At 39.6% G+C, this 24,717-nt stretch overlaps 1 protein-coding gene across 6 annotated transcripts in view; it reads left to right on the top strand.

Annotated features, from left to right (window-relative positions):
- Nucleotides 1-24,717, top strand: part of PTPRO (protein tyrosine phosphatase receptor type O) — a 155,636-nt gene that overhangs the window by 14,583 nt on the left and 116,336 nt on the right. The window lies entirely within an intron of this gene.

The following is a 24,717-nucleotide window of genomic DNA, read 5'->3' as shown; positions in this document are numbered from 1 at the left end:
ATTTAAGAGAAGCTCCTAGGAAAATGGGAAGACAAAGAATCTTCTCCTTTTTCTTTTCTTTCATGAATTAAATACTAGACTTTTTACAGCCATAGGCAGAGTATGTGGATGCTATATTTATTATTGCCATGCAAACAGTATTGTAGAGTTTTGGCCTTCTGAAGGTTTGAGAGGCAAAATAATCTTCTGGATTGATAAATAAAAATTATTTTGTAGTTCTTGCTAAGAGAAAATCCTAAAAATCTTCCCATCAAATATTTCATTTCTCCAAAAAGAACATTTTAATTCTAAGCTTTCAGCCCTCTTTAAATAAAAGTAAAAGGGAGAGAGGGACAGTTAGTCAAGGAAAACTCAGCAACTTTAACAAATATTTGGAGGTATTTGCAAATAGTTGCAGTTGCCCAAGTTCTATACTTTTCAAAGAACAAAATACTGGCCTATTTCTCGTATTTATCTTTTCTAGCATTTGTCCCTTCTCTATTCTGTTCTAGGCTTCTTTTTTTCTCCAGTCCACTTCTTACCGTCCCTTTTACTTGTTATCTTCTCCTGTGCTGTTCAGCGTTAATTCTGTTCCACCTGCACTTAACCCTGTTCAAATCTGTTTAGGCTCAAACTCACCTTTCTAACACATTCTCCTCAACTAACTGTGTAACCTCATTGCAGAAGTATTTTGCTTTTCACTGTAAGTATCTGAAGTTGTATTTCTCCAATAAACATTTTGGATTGCGTTGTATAACCCTCAGAGAAAAGGCTACTTTGCACCATTTGCAGCCATTTAGTGTAATTCAATAGTTAAATTCCAGTGGAATTCTAAATAGTCACAAAAAGACTGTGATTGCATGAAAAGACTATTCTAGTGAAAATAGCTGCTATTCAAACAGACATCATATTTTGCAGAAAAAAAAAATGGGCCTATTGCTGAGCTTAGTTGCCTATGCTGTGAATTCAAATGAACTTCATCTAAAGCAATGGCGTTACACTGATTTTACCAAATGTAACTAAAATCAACATTAAATCCCAGTGACTTTCAGCCCAACTGGTTATCACTATGCCAGAGCTGTTTCTCTTAAAATTATTGTACTATAATCTTAAAAAAATGTGGGTTCCAAAATCCTTTTGAAGAGCTTTAGATTGATTTCTTTTGTTTTTGTTTTTTTGTCCTCCTTCATCTTTTCTTGGAAAGCATTTAACGCAAGTTTGTTTGGGTCCTTTTGTCTGTCTGAATTGCATATATCCCTTCCATTAATCATACTCCAAGCTTTCTGATAGATAAATTGGTCCTCCTCTACCCCAGGACAAGTTGATGGCCCATAAAATAGATTTCCCAGGATTGTTGCTATGGTTAGAAGATTTGCATCAAGGCCCCCAGTACATTCTAAACCCATAATAACTGACAATAGTCGTGCTTTCACACAACATACTGGGATTTAATCTGTCACATTATTAGCGAATAGCAATACTTTCTGTGGAAGATATATGCCCTTGCTTTTGACTATCATTGGTTTTAGTTCTTATCGTTTTGCTAGAAATCTGGTCACTCCCCAGATTTATTTGCTTTAAAAACTAAAAAGACAAAAACATATTTTCTGTGGGATATTGTCAAATCATTTCATTGGAGGTCTTCAATCTGGGGATGGAGAGTTGGTGGTTGGGTACAGGCTACCATATAAAAGGAACCAAGCCACAACTGTAGTTGGGGTTGGTGCGAGGCTCCTCTGAAAGAGGTGTCCTGCTAATGGCAAAACAGCTGGCCTCACTCGTGGAGTCACCAAGGACTGAATAGCTGAATTTGTGGCTCCGGCACAGTGTTGTCTGGCTGGTTGGTTGGCTGTGGGTCAAGGAGCAGGAGAGACCTTCTGAGCTGCATGGGCAACAGAGGAACACAAAGCTGGAGACAAATGCACAAGCCTCAGTTAAAGCTACCACGAGTCATGAGGCTTTGCAGATATTTCCACTGTTGCCTTTCAGAAACTTTGTCCAGGCACATTTACATGACTTTACAAATCTTCCTGAGTTTCTGAGTATCTGATAGCTAGAAGAGGTTGAGTGTCTTCAGATTGGACACTGCCTGTAGGAGCTGCTGTGCTGTGGTGCTTTACTGGGGTGTCTGTACATGGGCAGTAGGTCTGACTTCGCTGAGTGAGTGGTGAGATTACTGTGCATGTGCAGGATGACTTTACAGCATTAGGGAAAGTGCTGGCTTCATGCTTTTGAGTGTGTCAGGAAGCACTGCAGATGCACTCTACAGTATCTGCACGTGTGTTTCTGTACAAGGCCAGCAGTGTGATTTCCTTACTCCTGTGCTCTGACATGACTGCAGGTGGTGGCCCAGCAAGTAACTAGCTTGCTTCCTCTGAAATCGATGCCAGTATCTCCACTATATTTCTACCTATAAAAGCAGGGGGACTAGGCCACAAATTATTAGGGCCTCTTCTCCCCAGTGCTTACTTACAAGTATAGACCTGTGCTGAGCAAAGCACGTAAGGTTGTACCTAACTTGGAATATGTGGCTTCAACACAGTGATCCCCAGCCCCAGGTCTCTAGCCATGTTTAGCTACCTGGCTGACCAGGGGCTGGACAATTTACTTTCTTGATTGATCACATTGACTTTAGATGGTTTTGCAGGCCTCGACCAATTAAGTACTTGGGTAGAGACTGCAAGATCAGGCTACAGGCATACCTTATTTTATTGCATTTCACTTTTTTGCGCTTCGCAGATATTGTGGGTTTTTTTGTTTTGTTTTTTTTTTTTACAAATTGAAGGTTTGTGGCAACCCTGTGTCAAACAAGTCTATCAGCGCCATTTTTCCAGGAGCATGTGCTCACTTCATGTCTCTGATACATTTTGTACATTGTTTTTTTTAGACATAATGCTATTGCACACTTAATAGGCTACAGTATAGTGTAAACATAACTTTTATATGCACTGGGAAATCAAAAAATTCATGTGACTCTCTTTATTGCGATATTTGCTTTATGGCAGTGGTCTGGAACCAAACCCGCAATATCTCTGAGGTATGCCTGTACATAGTGAGGAAAGACAGTATAGAGTATAATCTCTGTGATAACATTACCTTGTGTTTGGTGGCAGCACTTGATACATTGGTGTTGCATCTTAGGTTCACCTGTCTCATGTTGTTTCATCCTAACAGTATGCTGATACCAAAAGGGAGAAGTTTCACTCCCTTTGGTTCCACTCTTTCCCAGTGCAAACTCACCCAGCCCCTCTCTTGCACCACCTCTGGTACTCATTGTACCCTTTTTTTGGAGAGGGCTGTGCTCACCAGTTCACTAGGGTAGTTTTGTGCAGGGTTGGCAGGTTGAATCTTCTCACTGAGTGGTTCAGCAAGCACCAGAGGAGGTAGGAGTGGGCAGCTGGGAGGAGAAGGGGGGGGAACAAGAAGCAGGTTCTCCTTCCTCCAGCAACAGCAGGCTGTTGGGTAAGTACAAACCATCTTACTTCACTTTTAGAAATGAGAGCAGACTTAAGTGGGAATCCATTTGCAGCTGGTAGTTCACTAGGGTGGAAATTTTCTTGAGTTTCTCTTTGTGAAAGGATAGGAACCATTCTTGGAGTCTTTATTAAATTCTGACTTCATTATTCAAAGTCTGGTTGCTTACATTTTGTTTGTTTTTTTCAGCTATGCACAAAATCCCTTGCCAGTAGACCTGAAGCGAGCTAGGGTCACTGCAGGCTCTAAGCAGGCCCCAGGTTGTTCTGTCCCAGATGACTGCTGTGAGTCTTGTGTACATCATTATCAGAGTTTTTTTTTTTTTTTTTAATCTTGGTTTCCTTTTTTTTTTTTTTTCCCCCCTCCTCTCTTTCCTCCCTCCAAAAGAGCAAGAGGTGGGGTGGAAACATCCTTTTTTAATGTAAATTGAAGTTTCAGACAGGTTTTGACTTTCAAATATTTCAACGCATCTTACATAGTTGTTTTATAGTAAGTTTTAGGAACACTATTGGGAAAAATGGGTTCTGTGTCTGTGTAAGGTATTAGAGTTGAGTCCTGAAATTTGTAAAGGGATTGTATGCTGGGACTTCTGCCTTTCACATTCTGTAATAGATTTCTTATATGGGCTTTGTGAATGGGTAGTGAGGACAACCAGTAAAGGATGGTTGAAATTTTGCTGAAGACCAATTTTACCTGTGGGAGTTCTTTCACTTTCCAATCATTTCTAGATATGATTTATCCTTAAGTAAGATTGATATAGATGTACATAGATTGTCAATTGAAAAAGAGTCTGGAGATGAAATATGTTCAAAATATCTGCCATTATTAAGTAAATAAAACGAATTCAGTAACAAGCATTTGTTTGGTCAGCAAACTGATTCTTGTTAAAGTATGCTCTTGCATTTAAACGGCCTGTGCACCCAGAATATGACAGCTGAAGAATGAAAATCTATTGGACACTGAAATAGGTTGATAAAAATGCTACTTTAAAACCTTGCTTGGCTACAGTTTGGTAAACTATAGTTCTGCACTGAAAGTGGTTATTTCTAGGTTTGTACTTCAACAAAGACAGAAGGGAAATTCTGCTGAAGTGGGAGCATCTCTGCAGATTAACATGGGACAATGGGTCCCTACGTCTCGGTCTTAAAGATGCTGAGAGGGGTACAGAGTATTAGTGCTGGTGTTTGTGTACTTGCCCATGTCTTTCTCTTCTCCATATGAAAATGAAAATTAATGACACAGTATGTTAGATTTTAATGGTTCAGTACCTGTGTTTCATTGAAGCTGATAAACCAGAAATCTTATCTTCTTGTAATTAATATAGCAATGAAGATACTGAATTTTATTTTCTAGCTATTTTTTGTTATAAATTAACATGTCCTTTAGAGACAGCTTATTGGTAATTGCTCAGAATCGTTCTCAGATTAATATACCAATTTTATGGATAGGTAAGTGAGCACATAAGAAGAATGTGTTCGCTGAGAGTTTGGGATCTGGTTGCTCTTTGTGCCTTTAAAAATATGCCCTGGGCAAGTTGGGTAACCTGCCAGTGTTACATATAATGCACTTGCAGAAAGGGGAAGAGAATCCAGGAAAGAGATCACAGAAAAGAGTAAATTACTGAATCCAGACCGAATTTCAGTCACAAGTAATGCATTAACATTGACATTATACCATCAGCATTGCCCTTCTGCAATAAAACTAAATAAAGTTCATATTTTTAATTTTATTCAGTTGTATAATTGAGCATTTTTGAGTGATGGCTTCATCTATTGCAAGCAAAGGGAAGTGATTTACAATGTGTGTCAGTAGAATGTTGTTATGAGGAAAGATTAACATTCATAATTTCAGACTCAACAGTATTTATAATTCTGAATTGTCTGTTTTAATGCAAATGTTCTGTCTTAAATACTGTGCTCTGTCTTAATTAGATAAAATAATTCTTCCTTGCTTGGGTAGTTCAGTAAATTAGTCACTGGCCTAACATCCACAGGATCATGCTTGTGCATTGTTTAATCTTCATTGACTGTTAAAAGTGAGAGAAAAAGGAAAGAAATGTATTTTACAGATGCATCATGAGAGGCATATTTTCAGACTGAAATTTCTCTGTCTGGATTCACGTCTGATTGCTCGTTTTGGGAGGAGGCTCCTGTAGGTACCAGTGGGCTTGGGTCAGACTTCCCCAGTTTGAGGTGATGGCCAATGGGCCTCTCAGACTAGCTGAAACTGAGCAGCTGCTGCACTGCACTTTTCTGGAGTTTCTGCCAGGTAGAAATAGTGTCAGTAGCGAATCAACCCAGGAAGCGTTGGCCTGACCCAACACGCCAGTGACAAAATGAACGGCAAGCACTGAAGCAAGGAGACGAGATGGGGAAGCCGCCCCTTGCGCTGGTGGCAATTCCTCCTCTGCCCTTTGGCCAGGTGGGTCTGCAGCGCAATCGGGATATGTGATTGCATCTCGGGTACCTATTCCTAAGCTTTTTTTAAACTAATCGGGTCAGCTACCACTAGCCGTGGAGCTGCCGTGATGCAGGCTTCAGTCGCTGAGTACATATCCAAGGTGCAGCTGGCGTAGAAACCTGTGTTTCCATGGCTACTTAGCTCGCAGGCGTGGGGCCAAACTCCCCTGCACATGTGTAATCCTGTTAAACCCAGTGGGGCTGCTTCCATGAAGACGGAGCAGCAGAACTGGTCTGTGCAGCGTAACCGCATTAAAATTGTTTGCCAGTGAAGTGCAGCTGCATTTGGTACAGGAAAGCCTGGGAGCGACGGACAGCCGGCACGTTCTGGCATCGGGTCCTCTCGTCACGGGTGGCGGAGCTGTTGTCTCATACCTCTCCATTGCAGTTGAGGCCCCTGTCTGTGGCTGAGACTTGTTTTGCTTCGCATTAGTCATCTAACAGATATAGGTATAGCCTGGACCCAAGGTGTAGGTTTCACTGTACCCTCAGTGGAGGGGAATAGGCTATTCATCCCCTACTTAATGCAGGTGTTCAGGTGTGATAACTTACCCTCTGGACCCGATCATTGCTGTCCAGACTATGGGCATCCACCTTGCTTAGCCTAGCTGTCCGAATTTTGGGTAGTTATAGCTGGGGGTGAGACGAGTCCAGCGCCAAAAGTAAAAGCTGCCTGGCAGCAGCCCCTTGCAGCATTGGGGTCCGGCCAGCCCTTGGCATCCCCGAGTTGCTGCCTGTATGGTCTGGTTTCCTTTTGGTGCTGGCTTTTTTGACTCACATGACAGCACAAGCAGAGGGAATTTGGGGCCACAGATAACAAGTAAAACACAGGGCTGGAAGTTCCCTGGCACCCTTGAATAGCGAGATTCAAATGAAATTTAAAACTTCCTCTAAATTAAGTGAAATTATGGACTACAGGTTTTCTGACAATGCATGACAAGATCCTTGGGTGGTTCTGTGCTTAAAAAACCGTCATGGCATTTTGGTAAATGACAGCAACTTTAAACCTTATTAATACCACAATTGCTCCTAGGTGGTTGGTCTGTGGTGCTGACTGGATGGATGTCTGGAAATACTGTAATAATAATTTTCCATTATTCAAGAAAAGAACTTTAAGCTCCTGGGGAGAAGTGTTGTTAGCATTTTCTCAAAGCCAGTTGACTTTTGTTATCATTATTGCATTTGCCTCCTTTAATATATGGGGAAAAATAGGATTGTAATGTATACAAGTCTACAGGGTTGCCAAAATCTGGCATAGGATGTGCACCAAGTTCAGAGCTGATGTTAGAAGCTTTATCTGTAATATTTATTAAACATCACAGTGAAACTTGCCTATCGTGGCCTCTGGGTCCACTATAATCTTGAAATTCCTATTAGACTTGTTGAATGTTTTAACTGAAGTTCATATCTCTTAAATGCACCTTTCAAACTGCATGTGATTTTATACTGCAAAAGGCAGAAGAATTTCAGTATCTCTTGGTCATGAAAGCTTTGGGTAATTTCAGCTGTTTTGAATGAAGTCATTTGGGCTAAGGTTTTCAAAGCTCTGAAGGAGATTTAGAGGAACATCAATGGGAGGTGAATATTAAAGCATCAACCCTATTTTCAAAACTCAGAATTGAATCCTGCAGCCCTTTGTAGAGTCAGGATTTCACCCTGAAGTCTTAGTGTAGATGCCTGAAACCTAGTCAGTCCTTCTACATATTCTGAGCTGAGCCAAAAAGCCTGCATGAAATAAAAACATACGTACTAGTGACCTTCCATTTCAACTTTCTGGAAACAGAAAAAGAGTCTGGCCAACGTTTTAGGTGTATTTCCATTTTGGTGAGCGCTTCCTTTCCAAATAGATGGAGAAATGCTGAAAGAGCATAAGCAAAGCAGTTCTCTGGCTAGCAGTAGAAACTGTCTAGAACTGCATAAAACTGCATGTCCAATTTATTGGTCCAAAAAGTCTGAATAGGCATGCAGACTTTGATTTGCTTTGTTAAAAGGATTATCCATTTTAGATCATTAGCTTTAAATTGCATACATCCAAAATCAAGGCTTTCTTATGCACGAAAAACAAGGCTGACAACCTGTGACTAGGATATGTTGTAACATACCTGTTCAAACTGTGTTTGAACATTGGAGTCTCAGTATCACAAGACAAATACAATGTGGCTTGGAATACAATAATAAGGTAATTTACCACATGAGCCTCCAGCTTTTGGATCTCAACAAAATGTAGAGGTTTCTCAACTTATTTGTATTGATGTAGTGTCTGTAGAATTCTGCTTGTTGTATTAGATCCCATACAACTAGCTAAGAAAATTTCAGTTATTGTGGCAAGTGATTGATTAAATTTTTCTGAGATCTTTTAATTAGTGTTATCCAATCCATGAAACACACTCTAGGAAGTGCCACAGAAATGTCTTGCTAAGCTGAAGTAGAAACAATAGCATCAGTTCCTTCAGTGCTTAATCTGCTTATTAAAAATTACTCTAACTTGTATAAAAATACATTTGTAAAAACATCCTCCTGGCTCCTAATGATCAAATATTAACACGAGAAGTAAAATCGCCTTTTAAAGGGCTTCCTTTTTCATTCACATTTTTACTTTGGTGCTTCTTAACTACATTGTTTCACTACATATTTCTTGCTTTGTTCTATTTAATAATTTTAATTTAATCTTTTACTTTTCATAATTCTCATGATCTAACATGGTGTTGCGATGGTTCCTTTGTACAGAAGAAGAAAGGGTTTTTTTTCATTATTCATGTGTTTATTTTGTGTTCTTTAAATGTAACAAGCATGCCAAAAATATTTGTGTTCAGATCAGGCTGCGTGAAACTTTTCCTATTCTCTGGTTTTGTTAGTGTTGCTATTGTTTTACAAAATACAGTTTTGAGGCTTAAACAAATTCGTACTCACCCTTTGAAAGGCTGAAGTTAGTCTTTGAAGTGCAGTGTGATGTGGGTTTGACAGATCTTTGAAACAAGCAAGGTTGGAGATCCAGCTTTCAAAAATCCTACTTGATACAATACATTTCTTGTGGCTCTGTTTCAAGGAAGTAGGTCAGAACACTGGATAAAATACGTGTGTAAGGTTGGTTTCTTTATTTTGGGGAATGGGACAGATTTGTTTTCTGCTATCTCTTTTGCAATAGGCAATTTTATTTTCTAGAATATTGGCTCCGGCTTCTTTCCTATCCCTTTTCAGATCAAAATGTTGCTTTTCCTACAAGTTGTGTTTACTATATGTATTTATATTATTCATAACATTTGTGAGAGAGATACATGCAGTAGTACGGGTAGAAAAATAAATACTCGAGCATTGCCTGATAACTAAACAAATGTCTAGACCCATAAGCTGTGAAATTTTGTAAAGTAATGCCTGAATTGTATGGTAATATGATTTTAAACAAATATTTCTTGAATAAACTGAGTGGCTAAGAAAGATTTTTCTCTCCAAAACTGAATAATAGCAGCAGTAAATGAATAATAGTTAATACCCATGTGAATATTTCTATTTCAGCTGCCAATCTTGCACTGCTTTATAGAAAAGGATAAGTAGCATTTATTTCTAGGTTTATAGGAGGGAGTTCGGTGTACCATATACCTACCTTGCAGATGGTTATAACTTCTAGGGCTGTCACTCAGTTCAGCTTGATAGTAATTTAGCCTGTGGGAATCCTTCTCATTTTTGTTGCTCTTCCCTTTGTTAACATCAGAAATAAAGAACTGTGTAACTGACACCAAAGAGTCATTTATATGGAAAAGGTAGAATTTCCCTCCTGTCTTGTGCTTCCACCCTGGACCATAATTATACTTCCATGCAGACATAGCTTGAGTTAGTTACCAGACTAGTGAAAGCTGGACATTTCCTTAGGATTTGCAGGTGAATCACTTCCAACATCAGCCCAACCTTGGCTTCCACTGAGACTGCTGCTTATGTTGCAAACCCCCCAATATCTTAGCGATGAGCCTAATGCCCGCAGTTCATAGACAGGCCTACCTACTACCATAAGAAGGCAAAATTACTGGTCTCTAATGACCTTGGAGCTGGATTAAGTAGTGACCTATAAGTAAAAGGCTGTATATCTGGTTTCCAGACCCCTGAAGCCATTTATTTCTATTATTCTAACTTTTTTGGCATCAATTAATTTTTATGCGATGAGTTAAGATAATTTTCCAAATTCAGTGAAATCAATTCATAAAAGAATATGCAAAGGAAATAAAATATGCTAATCCCCTGGAATTACTTTTTCATGGTTCAAATGAAAGCAGCCACCTTTTTTTTTTTTTTTTTCTCTTCCTGCTCTTCTGCTTTTTATTTTACTTTTATGACTGCAATTTGAAATCTTAGGCCCTAATTTTTACTTAGAGTAGGAAGAGCTTACGTGTTTCTTTGGCAAGTTCAGAGGCCTTAGTGTGACTGTATCTTCACCTTGTCAGAGTGGTGTTAAGAGACCGGTGACAGATGTTCTGGTTGTACCAGAATGAAATTTTAAATATGGTGCAAGTGAATGTGGCATGAATATTATAGCTGTTTATGCCCCCTCTTTTTTTTATTTTTTAGTAAGGTTCCTTTCTTGCTTGCTTTGCAGAAATCAGTAGTTTTATAATTAGTAAGACAAGTTAGTGTCTGAATGCCCTGATTTACTCCTGAGATAGCTGGTGAGGTTTGTAAATAAAAGTGGAGCCAGGGAGCAGTAAAACTAGCTGACTTGAGAAAATTCGGAAGAATGAAGGATGCACATCACACCAAAAGCTGTTTAACGTATGGGGCCCTGTAGGAACTCAGGATAGATAATCAGATTTTAATTACTTTTAAGACAGTTGTTGTATTTGGAACGTTATGTTGCCTTGTGGACTACCAAAAATGTTTGATTTCAGCTGCAGGACAGAAGCATCTGTGATTCCTATTTACAAAAATATCCCATCACAGTGAGAGGCCATAGTGTGAGTGCCAAATCCTTTGCATCTTCCTTTACAAACACACTTGTGTTTACATATTGAGTGAGTGAGAGTAAACATTTCAGTACCTCAGAATTCTTCTGGTTACTTGCTGTTTAATGCTCTTATCAGACAAACTGTAAATAGTGTAATTAATTATTCTCTACTTAATGGCAAGTTGCATCTAAGTTCCATCCCGCAGACAGTCTGTTATTTACCTGATTGTGAGGGGAAATTATTTCAGGGCTATCTGGAGAATACCTGGAAGATAAAATTGGGTTTTGCATTCAGTTATTTGTACATCTTTTCATACCTAGTAGCTAGACTTGGCTGGAGTCCACGCAAAGAAGGAATTAGGAGACATCAGCTCTTATAATTGCAGCTGGCTCATTTTCACTTGCCTGGAGGAATCAGCATATGGCAAATTCTTTCTTCCTAACTAAACTTAGGGCATAAGAAAGCTGTCAGATTCCTAGCTCTGGAGACAAAATCTCTGTGCCTATCCATGCCGATTCCACATGCTGGAGGTCTGTCCCGGAGGGCACTTTCTTGGGATGAATCAAGTACTTGGTGTCCTTTGCAAGGTCTTCTGCTTACTCCTGCTATTACTATCGGGAAATGAGTGCTCTTATATAACTAAGGTTCAGGGGCTGCGTCATGTTATTGCATGGGTCATTCCACAGCAAATTTGATTTTGGTATCTACCAGTAGCAGCAATGCAACCTGTCTTTTCAGTTCCCAGGTCTTGGCTCCTCTCTGCTTTCTGAAGTTCTAGAAGAAATATTTTAGGAATAAAATTGTAAGTGACAGAAGTGTAGCCAGTGAGAAAATTCCTCCAAAAAGTGAGACAAGAGAGAAATTAAGATGTTGGAAAAAGAGGAAAGAAAAGGAAGAGAGGGACTAATTAACCTTTTGTTTTCTCATTTTCATGGCATTGCCTTGAAATTTCATGTCTGGAATTTCAAAACAAAGTTCTAATGCATGAATACATATAAAAGTGGTTGTTTCTTTCCCCCCCCCCCACTAGGACTTTAATGTTTGAAAAATGATCATGATTTTGACTTCATTTCTCCTAAAGCACTGTAAATTAGAAGCGATTATATACAGACCATAGAAACCTTAATTAGACTCCTCATTAAGACTGTAACCTTTATCAGTGTTCTAGGATGACCCAAGCTTTCACTAAATAAATCTTTGTATAAAAGCTTTTCAAGTGAAGTTGGTGGGAGCTTTACTGTTGACTTCACTAGAACTAAGATTTTTACACTAGCTTTTTAATATTCCATCAGCCTAATTCAACGGTTGTGTGACATAATGATTTTTCTTATCTTCCTCCAGCTATTCTGTCTGTTTCGTAATTACCTACTGCATCTCCAGGCACTGGAAACAAGATCGCACCTCTAATAAATATTGGGAGGTTTGGGGTTTTTCTGAACAGACTACAGAAAGATGTGTAACATGTTAATAGTACTCTGTGATCTCAAAATGCTCTTTTTTAGAAACTGAGTTCACAATTTCCTAAACAGGCTCCACTTAGATCAGTTGGCCTGATCTACTAATCTTGCAAAGAGTGAGTGAGATTGTCTCTATACTGAAGTTTTCATTTTGGTTTTAGTTCGTGCAGGAAGGAAGTTCACTGACCATCTTACTGATGTCAGATATACATTTCCTGCCATCCAAACACAATCATCTTCAAATATTGGATGACAGAAAGACTCATTGACGTCTCATCTTTGTTTCCTTTGCATCCTCTTAACACCTCATTACAGAGGAGCACAACTTCAGTATTTTACCCACCTGCGTCACTCAGATAATCCAATTGTGGGATTTCCTTTCCTCTTTCCACTTAATTTTTTGGAGGTGAGCAACCTATTGCAGGGAAGTTGGGTAGCTCTGGTCTTCTATTAGACCTAGTAAAGAGTCTGTTAGTCTCTTTACCAGACAACAGGGCGGCTTGTCTCTTTCAAAGCTGATAGAAATAGGAATGGTTTGGAGCTAAAAATGCTTTGGGAGATTCCCACCAGCAGCTGGCATGTGGGAAGGCAGTGCGGGGAGTGGGGGGCAGAGGGGAGGATTGCGCCTGGAGCTCTGCTCTTGTAAGAATGCCTGGTAGATAATATAAAATAGGCTAAGGCCATCCAGATGGGAACTGCATGCTACCTGATACCTTTGTCAACAGCTTTCCCATTTCCCTGGCTGTGATATTTCCTTGATATTTCAGCTATACAACAGAAGGTTAAACCCTAATGGAGATGGTCTCCAAGACTGAAAGAAGGATGGTGTGTATCCTTCTGATCTGCCTGATCATCCATCTCTGCAGCTCAAGTACTGGCTATGCAGAGAAGGCTCTACTAGCACCAACTGGTATGGTAAACCCAGCTTCTGCACTCCACCTTTACCAGTTTTCCTGCTATTTCTCCACATGGAAACTGGGTATTCACATATCTGTATAGAAACTATGGAGTTTTCTCTGACTTCCTGTATGGAGAAATTTTTTCCTGGCTGATTATCTCGGGATTATTGCAAATACTACACATGTGCAAAAAAACCCAAAACTGAATGCTGCTCAAAAGGGAAGAGGTTAATGAAGTAGAAGAAACGTTTTAAAGAATAGAAATCAGCTAAAGAAGAGTAACTTAATTCAGTAACCAATTGCGCAAAGCCAGTTTTAGCCATGAAGAGGTTTGTCAGTTCAGCTTAGAATAAAATTGGGTGAAAGAAACCCCAGCAGTCAAATGGTTTAGGCTTCCAGGGTAAGGAGAGAACTGAGAGACTGAAAGAAAGCAGCACATCTACACACTCCTGGATAGCAGGAAGTAGTCAGAATAGCATTTCTTATTTATCTGCATGCCAGGGCATGATCCTGACTATGGTTTTCAAGGTTTGTGGGAAACAGGTCCTCAGAACTCATTGAAATTAAATTCAAGCTGGCTGTCTAATTTCCTCCCCTGCAAATCTCATTTTATATGAAGCATACAACCACAAAGGGCCAAAAGCAACATCCCTCAGGTAACAGCACTGCATTCAGCATGCTGCATTCTGGGCTCAGAAGTTCACCCGAAGAGTAATTGTGGTTTAAATTGGTAGTACCAACAGGGATCTGACAACAGGCTTTATTATTATTTAAGGCTGTCATTTTAATAGCAATTTCCATAAAACAAAATTTTGTGAGGGGGAAAGTAATGTTTTACATAGGAAAGGGAAACCACTGAATGAAAAGGCTCACTTCCAGTCAACCCTTTCAACTGTAAAAGGACGTCTTAGAAGCTTCAAAGTTCTCTGTTACTGTATATGAATTGGCATAAATCTCTCATCCCAGAAATGAAAATACCAAATGCCACAAGCCACAGAATACTTCCAGTGCATTTCTGATTCCACTGTGACAAAGAAGGACTGGAAATCTCAGGGAGATGAGGGCAGTCTCCTGAGACCCTACTCTGATTTCCCGTAGAAGTTGGAACAGCACAGGTGTAAAATGGCTTCAAAGGAAATGTTTTGTGCAGTAACTCAAAAACTGGTGACTGAAGTATCTCTAAACTGTAGTCCTGTGATGTAGATCAGAATTTACCCAAAGTTCAGAACCAAATTTTATGACTTGTCTTTTTCTATGGACCATCTCATATACACCTTGGCATTCTCTTTCACACTTCAGGGACTGAATACTGCTTTTCTCTTTACACTGCAGTTGGGAATTCTGTTGAGTTAAACGTATTTGTCCTATTTCAGTCTGCTAAATGGCCTTCATCTTCTTATGAAGGTCAGGAAGAGGCTTGTTAATAAAATTGCATTTTTCAAAATATGCTTTTTTATTAGCATTAAATCTTGGAGCAGCTGCTAAGAGGAGACAATCATAAACATTACTGGGCACTTTTAATTATGGTTAAGGACAGTTCCAGGTTATATTATCCTGTCCTTCTCTATATTCAGCACAAGCCTTTCTGGAATAAAACTATAACACTGAGCCCTGTCAATATAGTCTTATCTGAACTTATATGCCAATTGAAGCCAAATCCTGTTTGCTTTCAAAGCCAGGTAGACCTATCAAACTCAATAGAAATATCAAGTAAGTTAAGTGAAGGGAATGTGACACTCACTTTTTCTGGCTTGAAGTGAACAATGCAAAAGACTATAATTTACAGTTTATAAATATTCATGAGGAAAAGCTTAGCTTCTGTGATACTAAAACTTTTTTTTGTTGAATTTTTGCACCAAACTCTGGGGGATTCAGGTAAAGTAAGATTAAAAAACAAAACAAAACAAAAAAACAGCTAAAATGGTGTTATCCGAGATTTATCTATGAGGCAGTATGGGTTATGTTCATGTTCCTTGGGTTTAAAATCTGGTTTGATTTGTGTTTGGACTGCCGAAATGGCAAGCTTGGACTTCAGTTCTACTGACCCAGTTCTCTCATCTGAAAAGCTCCTGCTCCTGTGGAGTGAGAAATATGTGGCAGCGCCAGCCTGTGCTCAGCTCCTTACATGGTTCAAGTCGGCTAGTAATTTTTGTATGCCTTCATTTTCAAGTCGCTTTTGATGTGAATTTTTTTCTGCTTCTCCACCATGTACGTTTATCATGAGACTGAACTAACTTCTCAACACCACCAGTACTTACCTACCACTTCGCAGGCTGTGATTTCTCAAGCACAAAAAACAAACAAAGCTTGGTAGAGTTTTGAAAGTGTGAGCCAGCAGCTAAAAATTAGCAGTTATGCGCCTACCCTGGGCTATGTGAAAGATGAGGAGAGTTAGCTCCTCAGTGGTGGCTCAAATGGATTGCAGGAGGGTGCTCGTGGCCCTGCACCAGCCGTGGGGGCAAGTGCACCATCTGCGGTGGCACCTCATGTCCCATAAGACCCGCCAGCAAGCAAGCGGCTGGACTTTGGCTCTTGGTGCTTCCCACATAGCCAAAATGAGTCCCAGCTCCAGACAGGCCAATGCGCAGCGATTCAGACAGAAAGCTTCAAGCAGCAGGAATTTTAATACGTTAAACATTGCTGGCTGTCTCCCATGCCCTCGAGGATCAGCGTTGTGACTTTAAAGATGCCCTATTAATTCTTGTCCCTACTGACAAAAGCTAACGAGGGGGTTTCTTAGGGGAAAGGATGCAAGAAGGATGGGTCAAAAATGATGCTGAATCATCATGTTGGCCCTATTGCAAAACTCACTGAAGTCAATGGGATCTGTGTACAGCCTTCAGTGTGTGTTCAGTCAGGAAGTGTAAGCATATTTGTGTGCAAGCAGAAGCACAAAAAGATGTGAATAGTCTGCTTGTGTCAGCTTTGCTCTTCCTGAAGATATGTGCATGGGTTTTGCTTTGCCTTTTTTTTTTTTCCTCTTTTCTTTGAGCAAGGATATATGCCCTAGGGATGTTTAAAAAGAAAAAGAAAAAAGTTTTCTTTTCTGGAATTTTTTGTTATGGTTCATCCTTTTGCTTGTTAGAAAAACCAGTGAAATGTGAAAATTTTCAGCACTCTCATTTCATTTATCTGTGAGCATCCGGACTGCATGCTGAGGTCATTGCTATCTCAGGTGTATTACCTCACCTCAGCCCGTTGCTATGGAGATAGCTCCACGCATGTTCAGCACCTTATCTGGGCTGTACATGCATCTTGGAAATTAAGGCTGGATACAAGGGAGCAAACTTTTATTTTAAAAGACACTGATTCCAATTTAAATATTTACAGATATTTCAGATTCTGTACTGGCATCTCAGTCCACCAATACTTGGTGATTTTATGAAAGCACATTTCCTATTTACTTGCTTGATTTTTGTCCCTTCCATCTGTGTGAAAGTGATTTCTGAAGAAAAGGAATGGACAGAATATATCAAAAGTGTAGAGAAAAGAAAGAAACTTTTCTTCTCACCTGTGTCTTTCAGTCTCCTAGGTGTTCTTATGGGTAACTCACAGCTATATACCTATATAAGCACTCTGTCTAATGCACTACTATATGTAATAATAGATCAAGCCATAGATAGTGTCATGCTCTGCCTTATTTATTTTTTTTTTTAATTGACTTATTCTCTTAATACTGCATTGGTAATTATCAAATGGCTCTGGCATAGTTCAGATTCATTCAAATTGCATTGCGTCTTTCATTTAAGGTTTTCCAAGACTTTTATACAAGTTAAGACTGAATTAAACTGCTCTTATCTCTCTGAGGGAGTGTACAAGAATTATCACAATGTTCTCTTTCTTCCAGCTGTAGGCTGTAATTGCAGACCCTGTGGTCTAAAACAAATACCATTGGCTTGAAGAAGAATGGAGCATTTTATCTGCATCTGTGCTGTGCTTCAGTCGTAGATAGCAAAGGTGACAGACTAGAGCATCCAGTGATCCTTGGCTGCCAAATGTCTCCTGGACAGTTATTTGCAGCTGAATTCAAATTAAAGGCAGCTATGAGGGCTGATCTTAAATATCTTGAAGACTGAAGAAAGTCTCACCTCCCTTTCACAAACTTCAAGACTGGGAAAGCCCAAAGGTGGTAAAAAACAGATTTTTTTTTTTCTTTTTTTCCCTGCTCCTTACTTTTTCCATGAGGTAGTACTCCTCCAATCTGGGGATTTAGTGTGGTGGTAAATGTTTTTACTAGAGAAGGACAGGCAAACCATGTCCATAGGAAGGAAACTAAGGGCTTGGCAGAAGCACTTCTGCTGTGGGAGATGTGTGATACTTGTCCGTTACTTACATGCTGTCTCGGTTCTTCTGTTCCCACCCTGTTGCCTGTTGCCACTAAAGTTTTATGCTCTTTATTTTTTCCCTAGAATGGGTTTCAGGAAACCTCAAGCAATGCAGTGAGCAAGACTTACATTTTTAATCTACCTGGTTTTGGATGCACAGTGTGGTAGAAGTGAGAGCAGTCCCCCTGTCATTACCTGCTCTTTTGATTGTGCTGTAAGCTTATAAACTTCTGTTTGGTACGGTGCTCCAGAGGCTTTCTAGCAGCCAACTAATAATTTCTATAATCCTATCTCCCAGACTCAAGAATGTGAGCTATATTCTGCTTCCACACTTTCCTCAGAACATAATTATTTCCAGTGAGGCTGGGCAGGTGTAATAGAGAGGCGAATTTCATCCACACAGCTCAACAGACCTTGCGAGATTTGCTTCTGAAGCCTGCATATTGGTGATTGATTATCGGTGGATTTAATAAGTGCAACGAATAGTTTCCTAGTACACCTGCCTGGCCATTCATATAAATAATTGGTCCATTCATATAAGTAATTGGTCCATCCAGATTGGCGGGCTGGCTCAAGCCATGAGCCTGAGATGTTATAAAACCCCATGTAAGGTCGGACTCTTTGATACCATAGCGGGTATAATGGGAGAGTTCTCAGGATTTCTTTCTAACCCTTGCTAGTGATAGACTTATGCTTTGAAGCTGTAGGTTTGATTACCTCCCCCCTCCCCCCCCATTCATGTACCTAACGCACACATGCTTTTTGCCTGATTCTTTTAGGTGTAATTGGATAGGAGGGGGGCGTTAAGGATGAAGGGCTAGCAATAACACGGCTTATCTTTGCTTCCTAACATCGGAATCCCAATCTTGCTGTTATTCAAGCATATATTTTATGTTTGCATTTAAAGAACATTATTTTTTTGTCAAGCATTAAAATCCCTTAGAGAAGGAAATGCTGGGTTTTTTTTATTGTTTTCTCTTTAATTTATCTCTTTTAAGATGTGCAGAAACAGAACTCGTGGTGAGATCCTCACCTGATAGCAACTGACAGTGCTCCATTGGCTTTGAAGAATCTGTGCCAAGTTACACTCAATACGATCAGGTTATCAGGCTCAGTTTGGAAAGAATACCACAAACAAATGATCAGGGAGTGAGTGAGATGTTGGAGTTTGTGATGAGACATAGTGTTGCACCTAATATTTGGCAATGGAATTTGGCTTGGTATTTGGTGTTCTTGCTGAGCATGACATCTGGTATGATGAAAGCTTATACCCACTTTAGAAAGTTTAAGAAATATGTTATCAGATTAATTCTGGGATGCAGAGTTTTGACTGTGATCATAGATGGAAGGCATTGGGACCATGGTTATTGTGGTTATCGTGCTATATGTGACGCCGAAGGTCAATCATCAGCCCCTTCTCCTGCCCCCCCCCCCCAAAAAAAAAGAGAGAGAAAGAGAAGTCCCTACTCCCAAAATGCTGTTTGTAAAGCTCTTATCTGCAAACATTTGCTATAGACTAAAGTGTCTATTACCAGCACTGTGCATTGATAAGAATTTCTTCTATCAGGAGGCATACTGTTCCTGTAGCGTGTCTCTCACTGCACATATCTTGCAATGAACGAAAATGACAGGCAGCGATGGAGGAGAGAAGCACAGGGACGGAATGGCAGGGGTCTTAGCTATTCAGCTTTTGTTTGGTGACAAAATCCTGCTTGGGAGAAGTCCTCAGGAGTTTGGTCCTAGACCTTGTGGGGACCAGGATGTGATGACTTCTTCCACTGACTTTTGTGTTTGGTAGAATTACATATTCATATATAAATATAGGTGTTTTTTTGTTGAGGATAGGAGTGGGGGGAAGGGGTATGCCCACTATTGCAAGTATTACTGGTGTTACTAGCAGCAGTGATAGAGACATGGAGCACAAGCAAAAGATGCAATCATCTTTCAACACCTTTGCCCATACAGTTACTTCATAGAACTTTAAGTGATTATATTAAATACCCATTGGAGACTGTCAGGCTAAGCTCCTGCTGATGTTATTGCCAGTGGAACTATATTGTCTTAGGAAATAGTGCAAGTCTCCTTTTCTGTGAAAAGTTCTTGCATACACATACACTACTTGCAGAGATCATAGAAAAAAAGTCACATTCGGAACAGACTGGAATGAGAAAGGTACTGAGTTTGCCAGCAGGGATTCGTGAAGCCAATGTATTACTGATTTTTACTGACAAAGACCTTAAAAAGTGACTACTGACCTTGGGAAAATTCACTTTGGATCCCCAAATAGAGCTGAATTCAAAGCTAGTGACTTAGAAGGATTAGGTACTCAACACATTATAATGGTGTGGATGGACATCTGTTATTCTGGTTATGCTGCTTTATAGCTCACTATGTGCTGGCCACTTTCCAGTCATACTAATCTTTCCCCACACAAACTTGTACCTGAAAAAGCTACGTGTAAGAGACAAAATAGCAGAATGAATATGCTGCTCAAATGTCAAATGTCTTGGAAATGGATCCATCTGATTCAATTTTTATTTCTATGCTTAAAATGTGTCTTATTTACTTATAGAACTATACTGTATTTTTCTTCATTTTTGGCACAGAAAGGAAAATCAAGATCTAAACAAGAGTTTAAGGAAGGAAAAAAAAGCCAACCCTCCCTTCTTTTCCAACACTGTAAATTCCAATTACAGAAGTGTAGGCAGGTCAAGTGCTAGGCCATTTTTTTCCTTCAGCTGTCAGTTTTGCAGTTCTTTGTTTATGCTTATGAGAGATGAAGAATGCATCCATTTTTAAAGATCTTGGTATAAAATACTGGTGTATCAGTTCTGATCCTGTGTTCTTTGCACATCAGAATTTTCAGTGAAGGCATGAGGACAAAGAAGAATTCAAGATCAGGCCCATAGCCAGAAATATGTGAAAACTTAAAAGCCAAGCAGAATAATTGGATCTTTGCTAACAAACTGACAGTAACTGTCATAGATAATCAGATTAACATGGCAGAAAGCCCTGAAAACAGTGACAAAGTAATATTCATTTCTTACCCACAGGAAGCCTAGAATTTAACAAGCCAAAGAACAGGGTAGCTGTGCATAATGTCATTATCAAAGCCAACGAGATGTTCGCTGTCACACCTCTATCTGTTTTTTATACGTTTTGAAGAAATTGAGCATCTAAAAGTGCTTTCCAGAAGAACCTAATTATTTATCCGCAGCACCCATGCACCCAAGGTATATGCTTCGTGTAATTCTGGTTTCCACCCTTTAAGTCCACTTCTGTTGGCTCAGTCACTCCTCTCATTTTGCAAAGGAGCTTGTGCGCTCTGGTCACAACCAAAGCTAGACCATAATGAAAGGTGATATCTGAACCTGTTCTCGGAGTTACAAATTCCAAAATAATATTTGAAAAAGCAGCAAGTGTTTGTTCATTATTTTTAGCAGGGCAGAATGTGTAGGAAAGGTGTTCTCCCAGAGCTGCTGCCTGCTGATAAGATATATATGCAAAAGACACGCACGACTCATTTGATTGGGCCTTGCACAGTCAAAATTAAGATATGCCAGGAAAGAAGAAAAGGATGAAAAGGTGGCAAAAAGACAAATGTAAGCCTATTTTCAAATCTTTCCCCTTTAGATATTATATATAGTGATAACCAAATCCTAATTTTCAAAATATGTATTTGGGGGCTATTAATGTGTGAAGAGGCTTCTTTTTAAGCCTGGGCTCTGTTGGAACCTGCGTTCAATTTCTTCAAACTGCCGTTGTTGTCTTAGGCAAATCACTTTAATCTTGCCCTGCCTCAAATCTCTATGGTGTAGCACAGATTAAGTTTACTGCAGATATCAAAATTATCAGTGGTACAAACCCTCCAGGAAAAGTTTCCTTTGATCTTGCAGTAAGACAAGCCATACTGAAGCTAATGAGACTGAACAAGCAGGATAAGTGCTGCTGTGGGTATAAAAAGCTACCAGAGAGGTTGGAAGGAGACTCATTTTTTTTGTGTGCATGTAGATTGCATTTTTGCGGGGAGGGAAGATGGAATTCCAAGTGGATCCAGCTTTGGGTCTTTATGAAATTTCAGTACATTTTTGTCAGGCTGCTTACATATGCATCATTCTTCCTCTGCGTTCCTTGAGAGTATATAAGCCATCCTCCTCCAGTGACCCAGCAACGAGTAATTACCTCTCCTACACACTGTTTAATCATGATGGTATTTTACATGGCACAGCTGTGTTGCACTTGCTGCTGCTGAAATTAAATATGCCTTATGGCTTTCACCTTAAAAAAGGGCTGATCCTGCAAGGTGCAGCATGCCCTCCCCACTGAGAAGTGCCGGCTGGCATGCTGAAAGATGCTTCCTATTTCAGCTGTGTGTTATTGGGCCAGATCCAAAAATTCATGGTTGAAGCCTGTGGCCTGTGCCAGGCAGGAGGTCAGAGAAGGGGATCAGAATGCCTCTAAGATGATAAATCTGCACAGTCCAAGCGCGGAGATGTTCAGCATTGTACAGACTGAATCAGGACTCCCTTTTAGCAAAGCATTTATTTTGCTAACTCTCTATTGTTGATCTGTCTCCATGATTTTGATAGAGGTTTGTTAAGTACTGCTTCTCTTCCTTTTGCCATGCTTTATTTGTATTTTGTGTGAGCGCTGTAGGAAAGACACTAAGCGTATGACCATATACATTCATGCAGGTTTAGCAAACTGTTCAAACACAATCCCTGAGACAAGCGACCTTGTGATATAATTTTTTGTTTTCTCGTATGCAGTTACCTTAATTCATTGGGAGATCCTTTGCTAGTCATCAATAGAATCACAGAACCATGGAATAACCAAGGCTGGAAGGGACCTCTGCAGGTCATTTGGTCCAACCGTCCACTCAAAGCAGGAAATAATGACCTTTTGTAGAAGTAATGAGCTTTTGGTTAAACAACAGAAATGGGACTATGAAGATCTACATTAACTTTTCTACTCTGCCTTAGACTTCTTTGAATAGTCTTGGTCATAATGTTTATAGTAAAACGTTTAAAGATACTTTGTTGTCTAGGTCCTTTTGAAAGCAACTGAGCTAGAAAATGGTCTTTATTTGTATGTGTACTGCTTTCTTCATCTAACTCTTCCTTTTGCCACCCTTAGTCTTACTAGTTTTTTTGATAAGCAGATTCCTTTAGGGAAAGGACTACTTTTTGCTCTGTACAACATCTAGTGCAATGGAATCCTGATCTTGGTTATACTATAATAACAATATTTGTCAAAGAAGATGACACCACCACCTGTGAACAGGTGTTTCACAGGGATGCTAGATACTAATTTTCTACAACAGGACTGTAGTACAGGATGTCCAATCTCAAACAGGAAATGTTCTTTCTTGAAGCAATGGACTTTGATAAATGAGTTAAAACCATCTTTTGCAAAAGAAAGAAAATGAATATTAACCATTGGAGTTACTACTGACCCTGGAGTGCATCTTGTAGAAAGAAGTGTATGTATTTTGTTTGCTTCAATAATAGTCATATTTGCCTCAATCCTAGATTTTTGTATACTACAAAAGTGGTCTGCTCTTAGCTGCTAGTTTGCTACCTGTCAGTAATTCATTACTGTGTCATGGTTGTGTTATGTACAAAAGCATTGTACATGTATATACCATATTAGATACTATCCATGTTGAATACTTAAGTGAAAAATATGCAGCAAGGCAACTACAGACATATTGTCAGGGTGAGTTATAGCTACCTTTAAACTTGTGTAGTTTCAAACAAACTCTTTTAATAAGCAAGCTCCTGTAATTGCAGTTTTTGTCAGCTACTGATCTTGTTCCTTTGCAAATCAGAGATCCTCTAGGAATCGCTCTTTGGACCACAGGTCTTTTGTTCTAGGCTTGTCTTTTCTGCTGGAGAGTAGAGAGAGTAGAGTTTGTGTATGATGGTCCCAAACTACAGTCAAGAAGTCATAGGATTGGTGCTGATTGATGCCCTATGTACTGTGAAGTACATTCCAAACTCAGCAGAAATGGAGATATCTGGGAGAGGTGGGGTCGCCCTCATATCCAGAAGTTCAGCTGGACCACTTCTTATGTTTATATGTCTTATATATTAACATAAAGGTTTACAGAATAGATTGTTAATGCCAAAGGGTTTGAGGATGACCTTTTAAGCAACCCTAGTCATCAGTGCAGGATGAAGACCTACAATCAAGGACTATGAATTATTTTGGCTATTTTAACTAGTGTGGATTGTTGGTATAATATGCCAAGAGTTGTATGTGGGCTTTCATTTTGGTATAGTTTTATTTCTGCTCTCTGAAAATTACTTCTCTTTGGACTAGTGTGTAGCACACAGGTCACTATGTGAACTAGCTAGGGTTAGACCTTTTAAGGCCATGCCTACAGCAGGAAAAAAATATATTTTTAACTTCCTAATTAAAAAAACCCACACATGATAAATTCCTAGGGAGAATAGGATAAGCTGGAATATCATCTCACGGTGGATGTCAAAGATGAATGATGAGGGAAGGTTTATGATCTCACACACAGGTAAATCCTTGCCTAAATTACATTCAAACTAGGGGCATTATACTTGCTGACAAATTCATATGGAATCTACTCCTGAGGTTCACATTTTCAGTTTTGGGGAGATTTTAACATGCATGCAGTTTGAGGACTTAAACGGATGAACTCGTAATGGGTGCTGTTCAAACACAAATACTGAGAGGGGTTCTGCCTTGGAGATCTGCCTGGGCAAAGATAAAGCCAGGCTGCCTCATCAGCAGGATTCCAGCTGTGTGTGGCTGAAGACGGAGTGATGCAGTGATATGAGCTGACAGGATTGAGCAGATATGCAGCATAGCTAAACTACTGGATGCAGTGGGAGAGTAGTATATGCTCCCAACACAAACATCTATTTCCAGAAAATCTTATTGGCAGCAGGGGAGGCTACCAAAATATAAAAAAATGCAGAAGTAAGGAATACAAAGAGCCAGTATGTGAGTGTGATTTTTTTTATTATTATTATTATTTTTAATTTTAGATTCAAAGTCTTAGCACAATGCTTCATCTGCCTGCTTACATACACAGCTGTGTGCGTGTGCCTCAAATTTGGCATCATCTCTTGGTACACTCCTATGTATAGTTCTAATGAAGGAGCAAAAGGCTAGCTCAATTCCAATGAGACTTTCAGTGAAAAAGTTTGATGGGT

Source organism: Apteryx mantelli, chromosome 1, assembly GCF_036417845.1.
Source record: "Apteryx mantelli isolate bAptMan1 chromosome 1, bAptMan1.hap1, whole genome shotgun sequence".
In the NCBI taxonomy this organism is placed as follows: Eukaryota; Metazoa; Chordata; class Aves; order Apterygiformes; family Apterygidae; genus Apteryx; species Apteryx mantelli.
Note: the sequence above shows the minus strand (reverse complement) of the source record. Positions and strands in the feature narration are given on the sequence as shown.